Source organism: Petaurus breviceps, unplaced genomic scaffold (genome assembly GCF_028583685.1).
Source record: "Petaurus breviceps papuanus isolate PSGF00001 unplaced genomic scaffold, PetGlider_PUasm1.0 567, whole genome shotgun sequence".
Classification (NCBI taxonomy): Eukaryota; Metazoa; Chordata; class Mammalia; order Diprotodontia; family Petauridae; genus Petaurus; species Petaurus breviceps.
Genome location: NW_027186383.1, coordinates 6,223,169 through 6,230,878, shown reverse-complemented (window position 1 = coordinate 6,230,878; position 7,710 = coordinate 6,223,169). Strand labels below are relative to the sequence as shown.

The window sequence follows — 7,710 nt, the reverse complement described above, 5'->3', positions numbered from 1 at the left end:
AGGTCAAATTTGAATTCAGGTGTGGCCCCTTTTCTTAGAAACACTAGGTCATAACAGCTGTCCACTGATCCATCTACTTGTGAATTCATGGCTTCATGTCTTTGAGGCTTCATTATTTGGTCCATGTCAAGTTGAGTCCAGTGAACAATCCTCTTTAAGCACTTACTTTTCATGTGCTAGCATTGTAATAAGTGTTGGGGATAGAAAGTGTATCAAGGCTTCCACCCAAGTCCGGGGCTCCTTGCTTACTATTGTATACGCAGAAGGAAATGTGAGCAAATTAGAGGAAAGAACAAAAACGAAATGTGGCATGTGATTAACACAACACAATCAACCCATTTAATGAAACTAAAAAATGGGAAGCAAAGTTGTGAATGATCATTGTTTCCTGTGGAAGTTTAACAGATTTAAATCAGTCACTACATCAAGGTCAGCCCCAAGAGCCTTGAAACTGCCTTAGTCCATGAAGACTTAAACATATCCTCACCAAGAAGAAAGACAGGGCTGCCAAGGAGAACACCAGATGAGAACAGAAGCTCATTTGTAAAATCTTGCAGAGGAGGAGGATGAGAGATTATAAGGATCACCTCATAAAACAATGAAAAGCTATGAAGGGAAAACTGAAAACTCTACAAGAAATCTGAATGCTACAAATCATCTTGAGAACATTTAAGGATGAAACTGGAAGACCAGGGACAGGCAAAAAAAAATGGAAAATATCTGGGCAGACAACTATACCAAACTGTTCTTTCCATGGATCAAACTTTGAACTGCCGCATTTGAATCCTAAACATCCAATATATCAATGGTTGATGGTAAAGAAAACAGGGAAGGCAGTGGGAATGGATATTGATGGGTCCATGCTAGAGAGAAGAGAAATCTGAAGGCTTCAAATCAGTCTACCAGAAGTCTTTCAGCCTGTTTCCCAGGCTTATTTTATATCAACCCTATCCCTCCCCCCGTTCATTGCAACTTGAATGCTGTGTCCCTACATATGACAATCCAACCTCCTCCACATAAGTTAGCTGTAACAAACTCTCAACATAAAACTCATGGGGACAACACATCATAAAATACATTGTTCTGTTTATTTTTCTTTGGGCAATAATTAGTATTTTTCTCTAGAAAGGCCAGAACAAAATCCGCTGATTAGGAATTGCCACCAGAGGTAAATAATGATACAAAGCAACTACCTTTGATGAGTTCAAGTCCTTTAAATTGTGAGCTCCTTGAAGGAAGGAACTTTGTAACTCCAGAGCTTAGAAAATAAGAACACAATGTTTAGTGGTTTGACTTGACATTCTCAGGTATTGAAAGAAATGGTCCCTATTGTTGCTGAATGACTATCAGTGATCATTGAAATGCAGTGGTGTGGAATAATCAGAAAAAGGCAAATATTCCAATTTTTTCAAAAAGGATAATGAGAAAAGAGGCTGCAACTATAGGCCAGTGAACATGACGGTAATTTCTGGTAAAATTCTAAACTTTTTATAGAGCTGGGGTTCTTAACCTTTTTTGTGTGTCACATACACCTTGAATAATCTGGTAAAGATTTCAAACCCTTTGTCAGAAGAATGTTTTTAAAAGTATAGAATAAAATGCATAGGATTGGAAAGGAAACCATATATTGAAATAGTTATCAAAATTTTTTTTTCAAGTTTTAAAATGTACAGATCTCAGTTTAAGAACTTCTTGTTATGAGAAGGAAAGTAAAGGGAGCATAATTCTTTCCACACTTGAGCTTTGGGTTTGTTTTGTTTTTTTTTCCTTTTAGTAAACAAACAAACAAAAAAATAATTGAAATGGAATCAGCTGAGATGTGCCAAGGTGGTCAGTCCATATTTGCTTCTGAAGTCATTTTCTGTTGTTCAGTCCAGGAATGAGCAGGAAGCTTGATTTCGTCCTCTGTCATGGCTTGGACAGCTCCACTCACATCTGCACTAATGCCCTTCATCAGAGCTCATCTTTACAACGAAGGTTTGTTCCACAGAGACGGCAGAGTCTTCAATAAACAAACAAACAAACAAACAATATAAAGGTCTTGAGGAAGAATGTATGTGAAAGTCCTGTAAGTAATAAATAAAAACCATTACAATCAACAGACATGAACCACATGTCTGAGCTTTTCCCCCAGAGTTCTCAGGGCTTTTTTATTATTGAGGTTAGAAGGAAGGTTTGAGAGAAGTCAGCCTCCATGGGAGGTTGGAGTCAACCTCCATTGATGTTGACAGTGGCACTCAGTCAGGAGAATTGGGAGCCGGACAGGGGTGAGCATTTGAATGACAGTTTCTCATAGCTCAAAGATTGTTTCTGGCCACTCTGATTTAAGACTGTTCATTGATCCTTCCTGATCAATCAATCAAACCTTTCCTATGTTAACAAACTCAAACCACTCCAGGGCTGCAAGCTGTCCCTGCCCCTGCCCCCCAATCCCATTTGGATCAAGAGAGTCTTAATATCAATGCATCATATAGAACAATGGTTACACTTGGAAACTGGTGTGCTTGAAAAGAGATGGAACATAGCCTGATTTAAATAATAATGATAAAGAGAATGGAAGTAGGAATAATAAAGACAGAATGCAACGGAATGGAAAGAACATAAATCATGTTCAAATTTTGCCATTGTCCTTCCTCTTGAGCAAGTAATTTTATCTCTCTAGGCCTCAGTTTCCTCAACTGTAAAAAGAGAAAGTAGGGCTAAAGGGACATCAACATCATCCCTTCAAGAACTAAAACACCTGTTCTAGTAAAAAAAAAAAACAGTCACCTTTCCTACTATCAAAGCCTCAGATTACAACATTTGTGTGAAATGGCATTGGACAAATGTCTAAGTCTTCGTTTTCTTATCTAATGCCTTCCATATACTTTGTGGTCCAGCAACACTGGCCTTCCTCTTGCTATTCCTTGCACAAGATACTCCATCTCCCAAATCTGGGCATTTTCCCCAGCTGTCCTCCATGCCTGGGATACTTTCCCATCATCTCAGCCTCCTGGCTTCCTTTAGTCCCAGATGAAATCCCACCTTCTATGAGAAGCCTTTCCTGATCCCCTTAAGCCTCGTGCCTTCCTTCCCTGTTGATTATTTTCAATGTATCCTGTTCATCTTATTTGCACAGAGGCCTTTGCATAGTGTCTCTCCCATTAGACATTAGGCTCCCTGAGAGTAGGGACTATCTTTTGACTTTGTAGCCCCAGTGCTTGGCACAGTGTCTGGTACAAAGTAAGTAGTTCATAAATACTTGTCCAACTGAAATGGAATGAGCTCTGGGTTTGAATCTGACACTTATGCCTGGGTGACTGGGTGACTGTGAATAAGTCATCTCAGCTCTCCAAGATCCAGTTTGCTTATCTGTCAAATGGGTACAAGCACTCCCAGATGGGTGCCTCCTGATTTTCTGTGAGGATCATCTGATGAAATCATGGTGGAAAGTGTATGATCAACCTTATAGCACTGTAGAAATGCCACTGCTGATCTGCAGTTCCCACCCTCAACATGTCGCCGGGCACATAATAAGCTCTTAATAAGTACTTGTTGATTGACTGGCAGATGGCCCAGCAATATAAAAATGTTGGATTCATCTTCAGACAAAAAGCTCTGATTCCACATTCTCTGATGTTTCCCTCTTCCTTGACACATTCATAAAAAGAATGTTGCAGAATTTGGAGGAATAAAATATCTTCCCATTTAAGGCAGAGAATGCTTGTTGAATGGTCAGTATCAATTCAATAGATTGGAGGGAGGGAGGCTTTTGGGAGAGCAGAAAATAGGGGGAAACTCCGAGAGTTTCCCAGAATTTATTCTTGACCCTTCGAAGAAAACCAAGTTCAAGGGTTGTCATTCCACCGCTAATCAGTAGCGAGAAGCAAGAAAGCCAGAAGGAAACGGAGCCATGCTCAGCTCCCCTTATCTGATGCCGAGGGACAAAGGAACGCTGGGGGACCGAGACGGCTCTGTGGCAGTCTGTCATGTGATCGTGCCCCAACTCAATGGGAGCTTTGTTGCTCAGATAATCGCCCCACTTTCCTCACTGGGGACACTTGGGGCCCCACTTTCTATGTCTAATTATTGAAATTGATGTGGATAACAGGCCTTTGCGTAAAGGCTGCTTCTCAGAGGGGGCAGGCAGAGCAGGAGGCTGGGAACCACAAAGCCTTTGCCTCTGTTGAAATAAGCTTTATTCTGGAGGCCATGTGGCCACACGTGGAATTTTCTGTGCACTTTTCCTTCTCAGTAAACCTGGGTCTGAAACCAAGGTCGGTCTTTTCCCTTCCCTGCCCTTGCATGGCTTCATTTGAGATGAAAGTGGAGAGCCAGGCTTAGTCAGGAAGACCCAGCTTCAACTCTTGCCCCAGGTGACTTTGGTCAAACCACTTCCTGTCCCTGAGACTCAGTTTCCTTATCTGTAAAATAGAAATAGCAAAGACACTACCCTGCCAGGGCTGTTATGAGGCTTAAATGAGATGTCCGCAGCACTTTGCATGCCTTAAATCACTATATAAATGATCACTATCATCATTACCATTGTTGGTATTAGTAGTAGTTGTTTTAATAGTGTAAACCAAGTCTCTGTCTGCTAGGGTTGGCTTAAGTGAATTCAGAGGACACAACAGAACTCCTGAAACAGCTTCTAGAATTCTTTGGGGGAAATAGAGTGAGTTTGGTGGAAAATAAACAAAAACAAACAAAAAAAATCTTGCAATTAGAAGCTCATGTCCATTTTCTAATTCTTTTTACATGTGGTTGCTATTAAGAAGCTTTCTCAATTACCATTCTGGTGCATCTTTTTTGACCTCGTAGAATTAAAGTGATCTGATTTACTTTAAAATTCACCCAGGCCCTCTGGGAAAAAGTATCATTCCAATGTGTCCCTGGGTAGCCAGGCTTCCCTAACAGACTCTGAAAGTCTCTCTTCCTAGGAAGCCAAAGATCATGGACAAGGTCAGGCCACGGATCAGCCTGGGGTAAAATACCGCAAATCCCAGAGTTAATGACAGCCAAGTCACGTGGCACAAGGGAGGAGAAGCATGTCAGGCAAGACCAGACAGATTGGTGATGGGGTCTCCATGGACAAAGCAATTATTAGCCTTTGTAGGCAGAATGGAGACAAGAGACAGCCACAGTTTGCATCAAAGACTCATAGTTGAGCAAGGTGGGAGCTTCTTATCCCCTGGTCTGCACCAAGGAGGATGGGGGAGAACTCAGGGGAGAACCTTAGCTCAAGGGCCATGATGCAATTGGGTAGAACAGTGGGCTGGGGTCAGGAAGACCTACATCCAAAGTCTTTGTCTGGCCCTTTCTATGTCTGTGACCTTGGCAGCATCTCCTCACCAGACAGGTAGTGTGGGGCAGGGGGAAGAGCTCTGGATTTAGCATTAGAGGACCTAGGTTCCAATTACCTCTCATACAGACTACCTATGGCCCCTCTGGGCCTCTGTTAACTCAGCTCTAAAATGAGGGAGCTGGACTGAATGGCCTTATATGCCCCTTCTGGTTCAAGATCTGTGACTCTATGACCTGAATTAGAATCTTCCTGTCTGGTCTGGAGGCTGGATCGAGTCTGTCTGGACAATAAGTCTGGACAATCGAGTCTATCAAGGACACTCTTGAGATGCTGAACTGACCCCTCTCTGGTCTATGGGCAGGGTTTCCTGCTTCCTGAAGTCAGAACCCTAGGTGGCTGCCATCTTCTCTCTGTGTGTGCAGATCAGCTCTGATCCCTCCTTCTGTCCTGACTCGTCCTTCCTGACACATAAAACGAATTCAGCCTGCTAGCCTTGGTCATGGGATTATTTGGGGAGCCTCTGGGGGGTGGGGTGGGGGATAAGAACAATAGAGCAAGAGTTCTGGGCCTATGGATAGATTTAAGAGGATTCGTGACCTTGAATAGGAAATATCTGTATCTATATCTATCTGTCTTTATTTTTAGAAACTTCTAGTTGAAATCTAGCATTTTTTAAACAAGCCTATTACTCTGAGAAGGGGTCCACAGGTTTGACAGGAATGCCAAAGGGGTCCACGGCACATAAAAGGCTTAAGAAAACCCAGAGAGGAGAGAGTACCCAGGAAGAGGAGGTGGTCAAAGAGTCCAATGCAGCTGACGGGTAGAGAAGGCCAGAGACCAAGAGAAGACGATTGGATTGGACATTGCAGAAATCATCGCTAACTTTGGGGAGTTTGTGGCCCAGTGGTCCTGCCTTTGTAATTGGCAATTCTCCTAGTCACTCTGGAATGGGTCCAGGTGAGAGGCATCACTCCTATTTCTGTCTCCAAGCTAGAGGACACATTTGCTCTCCTCAAACTCCATTCCCTTCTCTCGCCCTTTGCCTTCTTTTTCCCAGGACTCTTTCCAAATTAGTCCCAATCACCTTCAGAACAGTCTAAGTTTCTGACCTGAAAGAGCTGCTGCTATACATTCTGGGATTGTTTTAACTAGTAAGTCAGGACTCCATTCAGAACATCGAGAAGGCACAATGTTGCAGGCTCCTTGTAGCGTCCTGTGGAAATGGGAGCTTAATGGGAAGCTCCTGTCTACTCCCAAGGTCATTTGGGGCCTAACATGAGGCCCGAAGCTTTTAGGACAAATTGTCCCAAAGATGTGACTTTCATGGTAGGTCCCTGAGCCCATTAATGATCCAGTAGGAGGAAATAAGGAAAGACACTTCTTTTTATAAAGAAGCAGAATTTCAGACAATCATATGTTCTTAAAATGGAACGATAAACTGAGAATAAATTGTTTTCAGCTTAGACACAAACATGGCTAGCAACAGGCTTAAAGGGAATTGGGCGGAGGGCCAGGTTCCCTGCTTTGCAATGTGAGCCCTTGTGCCTACAGGCGTCAGCTTCGGCCCTGCTAAGATGCGATGCCTTGGAAGCTCAGGTTTGGGGGCCTTGGCATTTAAAAGACACAGATTCTGAACAGGTCAGCAGTGGGGTGGGGTGGAATGACCTGGCTACAGGAGAAGGTGGATCCAAGGAGCTGGTGGGAAGTAAGGATGGGAAGAAGGGTGAGGCCTTGAAGGACAATCAGGGGAGTTTGGAATCGATGAAGACTTGAGCTCAAGTCTGATGTGCTCTGTTGGTACCTCAGGATGTCAGGAGACTTGGAAGAAGGCTGAAGAAGCTGAAGATCCTGAGGTACCAACAGAGCACATCAGCCTTGAGCTCAAGTCTTCATCCACTGGATGGAGTCCCTGAGCCAAACCTATGGGAGGAGGTGGGTGAGTCACTTAGCTTAACAGGCGAGAATGGGCTATCATCTATACCATTACAGGGTATGGCCATGTGAACGGGATCGCTGATTCACTGGAGGGTTTGAGCACACTTCAGACAATGTCCTGGGTACTGAGAATGACACACACACACACACACACTCACATTGACACACAATCACACACATTCACATACACAGACACACACACTCGCACAGACTCACACACACTGACACACTCGTAGACACATACACATTCACACACACTCACAGATACACACACTGACAACACAGTCACACAATACACTGACACACACTGACACACATTTGCACACAGACTCACACACACTGACACACATTCACATACACACACACTCACTCACATTGACACACAATCACACACATTCACATACACACACAGACACACACTCATACAGACTCACACACACTGACACACTCACACATTCACACACACACTCACAGACACACTCAGACACACA

At 43.4% G+C, this 7,710-nt stretch overlaps 1 long non-coding RNA gene across 2 annotated transcripts in view; it reads right to left on the bottom strand.

The window, feature by feature from the left end:
* Nucleotides 1-1,018: 1,018 nt before the first annotated feature.
* Nucleotides 1,019-7,710, bottom strand: part of LOC138173153 (uncharacterized) — a 10,762-nt gene continuing 4,070 nt past the window's right edge. For both annotated transcript variants that reach the window (XR_011171339.1, XR_011171338.1), the window contains exon 3: nt 1,019-2,066. This is a non-coding gene — a long non-coding RNA (uncharacterized lncRNA). The remainder of the gene's footprint in view (nt 2,067-7,710) is intronic.